The sequence below is a fragment of the Mus caroli genome, chromosome 14, assembly GCF_900094665.2.
Source record: "Mus caroli chromosome 14, CAROLI_EIJ_v1.1, whole genome shotgun sequence".
NCBI classification, from domain to species: Eukaryota; Metazoa; Chordata; class Mammalia; order Rodentia; family Muridae; genus Mus; species Mus caroli.
The window spans coordinates 10,487,906-10,497,812 of NC_034583.1; the positions used below are offsets into that span (position 1 = coordinate 10,487,906).

At 44.9% G+C, this 9,907-nt stretch overlaps 1 protein-coding gene and 1 long non-coding RNA gene across 11 annotated transcripts in view; one reads left to right on the top strand and one right to left on the bottom strand.

The window, feature by feature from the left end:
- Window positions 1-3,315: 3,315 nt before the first annotated feature.
- LOC115029236 lies at window positions 3,316-6,848 on the bottom strand. The gene is made up of 3 exons (XR_003834805.1): window positions 6,769-6,848; window positions 6,262-6,441; window positions 3,316-5,165 (listed from the first exon to the last, which is right to left on the bottom strand). It is a non-coding gene; the product is annotated as an uncharacterized LOC115029236 (long non-coding RNA).
- Thrb (thyroid hormone receptor beta) overlaps window positions 5,734-9,907 on the top strand; it is a 388,991-nt gene continuing 384,817 nt past the window's right edge. For 4 of the 10 annotated variants that reach the window (XM_029469083.1, XM_029469081.1, XM_029469082.1 and 1 more), the window contains exon 1: window positions 6,273-6,354. The gene's annotated coding sequence lies outside the window, so the exon portion shown is untranslated. Of the gene's footprint in view, window positions 5,969-6,272; window positions 6,355-7,084; window positions 7,152-7,298; window positions 7,546-9,907 lie in introns of those variants that run through there. The other 6 variants (XM_021181158.2, XM_021181161.2, XM_029469087.1 and 3 more) reach the window with 4 other exon arrangements.

Consider the following 9,907-nt stretch of genomic DNA (forward strand, 5'->3'; position numbering starts at 1 on the left):
TTTTTTAATTCTTTGTCAGTTCAACACATGTAGATGATGTAGTTTGGTAGTTTTCACCCCGTTTCCCTCTTGTATCCTCTTGCCTCTTCCCCTTCTTCATTCCAATAAGTTTTCCCACTTTCTTGTCTTTTGCATTGTGACCCAGAGTTTAATTGAGATTGCTTGTGTGAATGTGGGTGTGTGTTGGTGTGTGCTGTGTGTTGGTATGTGGGTGGTACGTGGGGTGTGTTGGTGTGTGTGTGTGTGTGTGTGTGTTGGTGTGGGGGGTATGTGGGGTGTGTTGCTGTATGTGTGTGTGTGTGTGTGTTGGTATATGTGTGTGTGTTGGTGTGTGTGGGGTATGTGGGGTATGTTAATGTCTTAGTAGGGGGCATTTTCTGTAGTATGGAAGATGATCAGTGGCTAACCCAGCAATAGATTGTATTAGTTAGGGTTTTACTGATGTGAACAGACACCATGACCAAGGCAAGTCTTATAAAAACAATATTTAATTGGGGATGGCTTACAGATTCAGAAGTTCTGTCCATTATCATCAAGATGGGAGCATGGCAGCATCCAGGCAGGCATGGCACAGGCAGAGCTGAGAGTTCTATGCCTTCATCCAAAGGCTGCTAGTGGGAGACTGATTTCCAGGCAACTGGGGTGAGAGTATTAAGCCCACACCCACAGTAACACACCTACTCCAACCAGGTCACACCTATTGCTACAAGGCCACACCTCCAAATGGGGCCACTCTCTGGTCCAAGAATATACAAACCATCACATAGATCAACTGCCAGTTTCTCCACAATGGTAGACTGATGGTACTATCTTAATGCTTTCATTTTCACACAGACTATTAGTGTGCTGCTGGTTTCCTGCAGCTGCAGATGGACCCTATAATTAATAGTAGATTTTAATTTTGACTAGAGCATGTTTGTAATGCTAGATAATATTCTTGATAGAGTTCATCTGATTTTGAATATTTTGTTATGATACTATAAGAATGAACTGTTGTTCTCTAGTTGCTCAATTATTCTGGTTCTTCAAGAAATATCATTAACAAAATTGTTATATATAATCACTAAATGTTATATATAATCAAGTCTTGTATATTAAATGATACATATTATTATCTACAATTATTGTATACTATTTATACTGTGCTAATAGAATAACTCTGATTTGACATATGGCCAAAACTTTTATGCCTAAGCATGTGCCAGAGAAAATATGAGTTCCAGCATCCATATAATTATTTAAGAACGTAAACAGCTGGTTTATTTGTAATATCTATAAGGTGTAAAACACCAAGAACTCATCAACTGGAAATGGAATAGAAAAATTGTGGTCTTATTGTATGGTAGAATATGGAACAGAAATTTAAAGTAGAATTTTCAAATCCACATAATTAAGTGGCTATATCCTAAAATGTTACATTAAATGAAAGAAAGCAGATATAAGAAGTAGCATACCTTTCGATAATGTTTAAATGAAGTTCAAGGTCTGGTGAAACTAATCAGTAATTACAGAAGCCGACAGTGGTCGGCTTCTCTAAAGGGGTCAAGGTTGGCAGAGAAGAGGAGGTTCCCATTTTGCTGGGACTGTGTTCTCTGTTGTTCTGGCTACTGATAATCCAATGGCATAGAAATACAAATACTGAATTGAACAATATCATTGAGGTATTTTACCATGTGTCTACTTCAGACCAGTAAACTTATTCATCTCTGAATTTTTTGAAGCCTAACCTTTTGCTTTCTCTAATCTGCCTTGGCACACCAAAGCCTATCTATTTTCATTGTATTTGTGAAGAGATGACTTACACTTCACTGGAGTTTGGCCTAGTGACAGTGTAAAGTAACACTATGTACCACAAAAGCAACCAATACATTTTCATGTTTCAGTAACTTTACACAAAAGAAGCTGCTTGTTCAATGATGGACCAGTTCAGGTGGCAGAGACTGTTTCATCTCCTCATGGTGAGAGAAGGACCTTCCAGCTACAGCTTAGTAGTAGTATCTTCTACATCTAGCTGGGATACAAAGGGTGAGAACTGTGTGGCAGTTCTCTAACTAGTAGCACGCATGTTTCTGTTTTCTTTTGGTTACTGTTCTGTCACATATCTAAGACCTAGGGACATGTTTTAGTGATTCCCACTTTCTGTCCCACACGCCTGCCCCATGACTCCCTCCCCTTTGTACAAGCAGAAGGACTGGCACAGTATAAATTCTGTGCTGGTGTGTAGGTCTAAAGTTGAGCACATTATTTTATGCTCCAGGATTAGCTTCCTCATCTTGAAAGTGGACTGTGGGATACTGTTTTGATGCATTTAAGAGAAACCTTAAAAAGATCTGTGAGGTACTTAGGCTAGAACCTGGACCATGTGTTTAATACGCGTGAACTACTAACTACATTTCATGCTCCATGCTATTCACAGCAACATGCAGTGTCCTCTGTACCTACATGTTCCTGGTTTCTGCCACACAAAAATAAATAAATAAAAATAAAAAATGGTCTGTTGTACATGACTATCCTCCAAACCAAACAACAGCCATAATTGGGAGTTCAACTGTGCCCCCTTGTAACAGCTTAAGCTGGCTAAGCTTCTTGACTGTCCACATCCCTTCACAGGGGTATGAGGAGAGTCACAAAACCCTTGCCTGAGAATCTGGTTATAGAGGCATTCTCAAATGATTGATAGAGGCAATGCTGCTTTAATGGCCTCTTTGGGGAAGGGCTACAGTATATAGTCTAGGAAAGATAAGGTTGGGGCTCCATATGTGTGGCTATAGGAAATCCCTCATTCCTAATGGTAAAGACTCTCCAGGTGGTGCCTTTTCAGGAGGAGCACCCACACCTTTGTAAGTAACCCCTCACTTATGCTTTGTAAGGAAGCCCACTAAAGTCATTTGCTTTGGTGCAATCAGGCTTCTGTCTGTGGTTGGGGCCTTAGAAGGAAGGGGACGAGTAGATGTTTATATTTCCCCAAAGGAAGGAATTTTAGCTATAGGCTCCAGTCCTTCTCAAGGGTCAGCTCCATGAGTATGTGTTCTACACTGCTGTGCTTGCACAGGGCTTAGTGGCTCTCCTCAACTGGGAATTTGAACATCAGATATTTTATCAGTTATTTACATTACAGTTCATAATAGTAGCAAAGGTTACAGTTATGAAGTATCAATGAAATAATTTTATGGTTCAGATCACTACAACTTGACCCCACGTAACAAACATGTAACCAAGGGTCCCAGAATTCGGAAGGTTGTAAACCCAGGGCTTAACTGATTACTCCACTGTCATCAAATTGACTTCACTAATGATTTCATCTTTAAACTTGCATTTTATAAGGGAAATTTTATAGTACAAGGAGCCATGTGCATGCCCACAAGAAATAGAGAATGAAGGTCTCCCACAACTTTCCCTGGTCCTTCACATGTAAAATGTCGGTGGCCGGTGAGCATTCCAGAGGTGTATTAGGTACGCATGCTTCATTGAGAACTGAGGAAGAGCACAACTAATCCAAGGGGTCATGGTCTTTCAGCAGAACTAGCTTTGGCCTAGTTAACAGCAACTGAGGATGCCTCCATGTACTTCCTTACTTGTGGTTACTTCCCAGAATTCACTAACTGATGGCCTGAAAGTGAAGATGCAGAAGGAAGGGGCCTTCCAGGTCTCTCTCACACAGCACTAGGCCAAAGGTCCAGTGCTGGCATGCAAAATAAGCACACATCAAGAAGTGAAATAGAGGGTGCTTTGCTCTGCATTCCCACTGCTCCAGCATGACAAGACACATGCAGATATATGATCTGCAATAGTTGCTCAGTGCAATACCACAGGTGAGTTAAAACCTCATGAACTGTGTCACTAAAGACATGGCAAAACACATGAATTGTAAAGTGTGCAATGATCATTTAAACCATCTCTTTGTCCATGTTTGGAATATTAAAAACACACATAAAAATGTCACAACAGTCCCAAAGACAGGATGCAGAAAGCAGGACATAGCTTTTAATTTTGTACCACCTTGACAATTTTTCCTAACTTCATTTCTCACATTTGGAGCTAGCAAATAATAATGCATTCAGCTACCTTCTAAAGCCAGGCTTACTGGACCCTTCCTCTCCTGGGCTCTCTTTGCTTCCTTGCTTTATCTGATCTGGCAGTTTATAGTCAGCCATTCCCCTTTTGAGGTCCCCATCTGTGGAGTCATTCAACCCCAGGCTGAAGGTACGGCAGAAGCCCTGCATGTATACTGAGCATGTTCAGACCTCCTTCGCTTGATGCTAATCTTTTAATACAGTATAATACCTATTCGCATAGCATTTAATCTAGAGGTGAGACACAGGTCAGAGAAGTTAAGTGTTGGTTACATGCAAATACTATGCCATTTTACATATGGAGTTAAGTCACCTGCAGATCCCAATAGCTATGGAGGGACACTGGAATGGTACCCCAGAGACACTAAAAGATGACTTTGTGTCTTTCTCACTGCCACCCATTGGTTTTGAAACTGTCATCTTCCCTAAGTGGTCTGTCATGAAAGGCTAGGGGGGCGGGACTTTACAGTTTTAGGCCAGAATGCCTGGGACTTTCATATAATGAACATAAATAGATTCTCCAGGGCTAGGTCTCAGGGCAGAGCAGCAGGCTCCAGAGAAAGCTGTTGGGTTAATGAAATGATTTAATGTTCCACTCCCCTCAGGAAATCTGTCCACAACTCCACAAACCTTCAAGAACTTCCTGTGTCTGAGTTCTTTGAGGATGGCCCCCCTCCATACCAATCTCACATGGCATTCCTTGTCATAGCTACCGTCTTTGATAACTGGTCAATTCTAATTTGTGCTTTATTTCTCCCACTGGATTCTGATTCACAGGCCCAGTAGGTAGGGAAAAAGTGTAGTCATGTAAGAAAGACATTCACATCAAGCTAAAAAGATAAGCAGTGCTCACAAATGCAGGGATTAAGAGAGAATATTTTTAAAAACCACATTTTACCATGTTCAATAAAGATCTATGGCCAGTTGCACTGTGACCCAAGCATGTTCTTGTTGGCTTCATGTGTCATACTCTTTCTTGCCCAATAGTTCTTTAGGAAACAAACAGATGGCTTCATTCCTTGACTGGAATCATCAGTTTGAAATTCATAGACTGGTCAGGAGGATGGTGTAGGTGAACTGTGGTCCTAGGTTCTGAAAATAAGCAACTGTGCATCACAAGTCAGCAAAGATGGGACCTGAGACCCTGTGCTCCCAGGTTAGGATATCTTTTGCTTTCCCAAGAGTTCTCATGACTCTGAGAATTCCCATGACACTGTGTTGTGTAACAGATTCTTATGGTAACCCCTTACCACCACCCACCCAGCTCTGCTCTCTCAATACCTGTTCAAATAGAATCCTACCAAATTTCCTGTTGGAGCCTTGCGATTATATAACACTGTTACAACCAGTCTTGTAAGCCGTTTAATACTTTCACTGATTATCATTTCAGAACTTTCCAAGCAAAGTGAAATCAGACAAAACCATCTGAACAAAGAAAAGTAATCTTTTGATGTTGTTGTTATTGTTATAGTTCATTTTTAGTATGTGTTTTTCTTGAGAAAGAATTTAAGAAAAAACATAGCTCAGAATTATACTAGAATTATAACGTCCAGGGATTCCGGGTTTCCCAGGGGACTCTGCTTGTGGACGTTGTACATCGGGGTGCGCACTAGGCTCCGCACCACGATGTACAACGTCCACAAGCAGACAAAACCTCCCAAGGCAGCTTTGGAGCAAAGCCCAGGAACTCGCCTGCAAAACAACCTTCACTCTAGAGCCGGCAAATTCTTAGTGAGACTTCATTCCGGGCGAGGAATAAAACACGGATTTCTTACAAAGAATTCAAAGGGCAGCCGAGTCTGTGCTGGCCGCCGGGAAAGGCAACGTTCTAGCAGCTGCTTTCTCTCCTGAGTCCTGCTTCTGATTCGCCACAGTTGTTAATGCTGTGACAGGAGGTGTGTTGGCCTTTCTCCTTTCTCCTTTCCTGTGGACTGCCCAACCCCCCCCCCGGGGGGGCCTTATCACCCGTGGGGAATCTAGAAAACTCTTTAAAATGATGTAGACATCATTCCCTTTTATACCGTGTTACAAGAGTATGTTGAAGAAAGATTTTCAAGGTATTTTTTAACAGTGTTCATAAGAACATAATTGTATTCGGTCCATAATCAAAGTAGTTTTTGTCGCAATTGTTAACTTCCCATTGGCTGCGAGTTCTCTGAGCACTCTGCGTTTTTCCAATAAAACCTACCTCCAAGGCGTAGCTGGAAGACTGCCTGGGTCATCTGGAGCAGCACACTCTCGCCCGCTCTGTTTTCTCCCAACCTGACCTTCGGAACTTGAGGTATGGACATTTCAGCGCTATGCTTGCAAGTGCAGAACCCTTCCAGGGTGGAGATTATTTTTGTCTTCTGGTTTTGTACTTATATTTCTAGGACAGAGGCGAATGAGGTGTCCCTTTAAACCCTACTTGTAGAACCAACCCGGAACACACTCAGTGAGGTGCGGGGGGGGTGGGGCAATTCTCATTTAGGGCAAGCAAGGCATTGCCCATTGGTGTGGGGGAGCAGAGCGTCCAGAGCCACAGGAGGATCTGAGCGCCCCGTGGTTCCACGCGCACCACAAGTGGTTTGGGGGCGGAAGGAGGAGCGCGGTGACACCTGCCGCGCCAGTCGGGCGACTCAGAGGGTTGTGCCCCTGGAGATCCCCTCTATCTCCTGTCATTCATACCCTACCTCACCCCCTGTCACACTCCTACCTCTTCAACTAAAAGAATGATGGCTCAAATGGAACCTCCACGCTCCTGCAGTTGGGTGGGTGGACGCGTGTCCACCAGACCCGCAGCTACGTGACCCCGGGGAGGGTGGCGCACAAGGCGCCGTTACCGTGGGGTCGTAGCGGGGGACACTTGCACATAAGCGGCAGGTGCGCAGGGCACTCGAGTGGAGGGTTGCTCGGGCCGTGGCAGGGTGCACAGCCCGGAAGCCATTTCGTCTCTGATACTCTGGCGGAGCCAGGGTGGCCTGAGCCTGCCGCAGCTGCTGGGAGAATCGAACAGGCTAGAGGACCAGAGGGGACGAACGGTCGGCGGTTCGGGTCGGCGGTTCGCCAGCAGCGGAGGAGCTGACACCCCAGTCCCTAGTAAGGCTACCGCGCCGGGTCCTCCGGAGGCGGAGACTCCGGCCCTGCACCTCGCCGCCCGCTCAGGTCGCGGCAGAGAGGTCGCCAGTGTCCTGGGACCCACGCTGCGCCCCTCGGCGGGCGTCGGCGCTGGAGGAGAGTTGACAGGTCAAGGGAATAGGGCTCGCCCGGGAGCCCGCGCAGTACTGGACCCCGTGGCGGAGGGGGCGGAGCGGGGAGGAGACTGCGGCTCGGCCGAGCACGGCGCAGCCTTGGGCGGGCGGCCGGCCGGCGTGACGCGGCGGGATTAACTTTGCATGGCTAATGCGAGCACCAGAGCTGAGGCCACCGGCTGCTCGGCCGCAGCTTGCCAGCACGCCGCCTTGGGGCGCCACCTCCAGGCTCCAGCGATCTGGTAACTTGGCAGGGTGGGCGGGCGTGGGGGGAGGTCTACAGGTCTTGCGGGCCGGGCGCGGGTGGCCAGCGACGCGCTCTGTCCTTGAAGCTGGCCTCTGAGCCCGGCTCCTCTCGGGCTCGGGCACCCGGTGCAGGGACCTGAAGCCAGAACCCAACTAGGGACAAGCTCCTTGTGAAATGGAGTTTGACATCCTGGGCTCCGAACCCAGTGGAAGTTTCCACGAGGAGGAAGTTGTAGGGCATGGGGGTTCGGAAGAGGCTGACAGGCGCGGGGGTGGGCGATTTAAAGGGACTGTGGGTCTCGTGTCCCATCTTTTTGGCTCCTGCACAGGAACTCCAGGCTTTGGAAAGGAGAAAGGTCCTGAATAAGCTGCTGCTCAGTGCCAGTCTGCCTCTCATCCGCTCCGCAGGCTCACTCCCTCCAGAATCGCTCTTTTCCTTTGCTTCTTTTGGGTTCTGCTTGTTTGTGACGGTCCGGGTGGTGTCCGCTGTGCGCCCTAAGACCGGGAAAGACGTCTTTGGAGGGTTTCTATTACTAGGGTTAGTTGTCATTTTGGAGGAAGATTTTCTGTGACTGCAGTGGGATTATTATTGGAGCTAATTCTTAAAGCCTTCTGGTTTGTTTTTAAGAGGGAGGGGGCGGGGTGTGCATACGTGGGTTGTTTTTATTTTTGTTTTTTTGTTTTTAATTAAAGGCTAACTATATAATTTGCCCCAAATGGGAAGTTTTTAAAGGGTCTATTAAGCATTTCTATAGTGAGTCAAATAAAGAAAAGAATACCTGGGCAGGCAGGTTCGCTATCCCATTCTGCCCTTTGCACACACATGAAGAGCTCAAAGACTGTCGAATCAGAAAACAACATTGCATAAATTCCTCCTCTTGGAGTGTGGTTGATCCTAGATGCTAGTGATCAGTTTTAAAGACCTGTTTAAAACTGAACATTCTATGTTCAATGCATGAAAAGGAGAACACAACAAGCAATTTAGTTAATGATGACCTTATTAAGTAGTGTAGACCCGTTGGGGAGTTTCTTTATATGATTTGTCTCTGGTTTAGCATGCTTGATGATACTGTAATGAAATATCCTCACTGTGTTGTGAAGGAATAAAAATTTCTTTTTGGTAAAGAAAAATTCTGTGATTCATTCTGAATATTCTGGATGACTGATCTCCCTAATTCACTTCAGCTTGTTATTTCCCGTTCTGAAAGAAGTCATGAACTGGGAACCATTAATGAAAAGGTGTTTCATGTGAAGTATTTTGGACAGGGGCAGATTTTAAAGTGTTTTCATGCTGACTGGCCGTGCTTCAATTGTCCCGGAGAGATATTAAGTAAAAAGTGCATTTGCTTGAGCCATTTTATGTGAAGAAATTAGTGAAGAACAACTTATTTCTTTCCCATGTTAAATAGATACTATTAGGATCCTACTTTTTAAAATAAATTCCAAATGTTTATTAAATACTGGAAAGGAAAAGTCTGCTTCACTTTGTGAGTAAAGGTAAATGGTACTGAACTGCTTCAGAATTGCTAATTTTAATGAAACTGTTCCTGTTGGCATTACAGTGCAAAAGCTTAATCTCATTGGCATTGAGGTATTGCTATATAAAGTAACTGGCACTAGAAGGGGGATAAATATTTGACTTCTCCCCTTCCAGCTTCTTTGTGGTAAACTTTGCATTAACAAGAACCAAGCTGCAACTGCCCTATAATCCAGCACCTCTGGAAAAGGATGATTTGTTAAACTCTTCCTAGGAAGGGAAAGCTGAGGCCTGCTCCTTCCCTGCCTGTTTGTAGATGCTGGATCCATCCAGCGATGGATGCTTGGAGCTACCAGACAGCTTCTATACTTCTTGTGTAGTAAGCTTATCTTTTCCATGGAAATCAGTAGAGGTGACTGGCTTCTTTAGTCTCTTGCTCTTGTGGAGGTTACATGCCACCTTCTTAGTAGGCACGCTTTTTTTTCCCTGGAAGCGCTTCTTTCTCTCTGAAAGATCCTCTGCCTTTTGATCTGTTTTTCCCCTCAATACTAGCTATGGTCAGAACTGTTCTTTTGTTCTGATACTTGTGAATTTCCTCTTTAACACTGAATTCTGACTATTCTAGATGACAGCATGGTGTTCAGGAGGACAGCAGTGTTCACAGATTTTTGCACTCTTGTTCTCCCAGCATCTGCAAGAATACCTAGTACTCCATAGGCACTGGGTAAATTTTAACTGAACAAATTAGAAAAAACATTGTCCTGACCCCAATGCCTGACTAAGTACTTCAAACATTGCCATTTTGGACATGCCTAAAATCTGGTGAGGTGTGAAAACACTCTCTCTCTCTCTCTCTCTCTCTCTCTCTCTCTCTCTCTCTC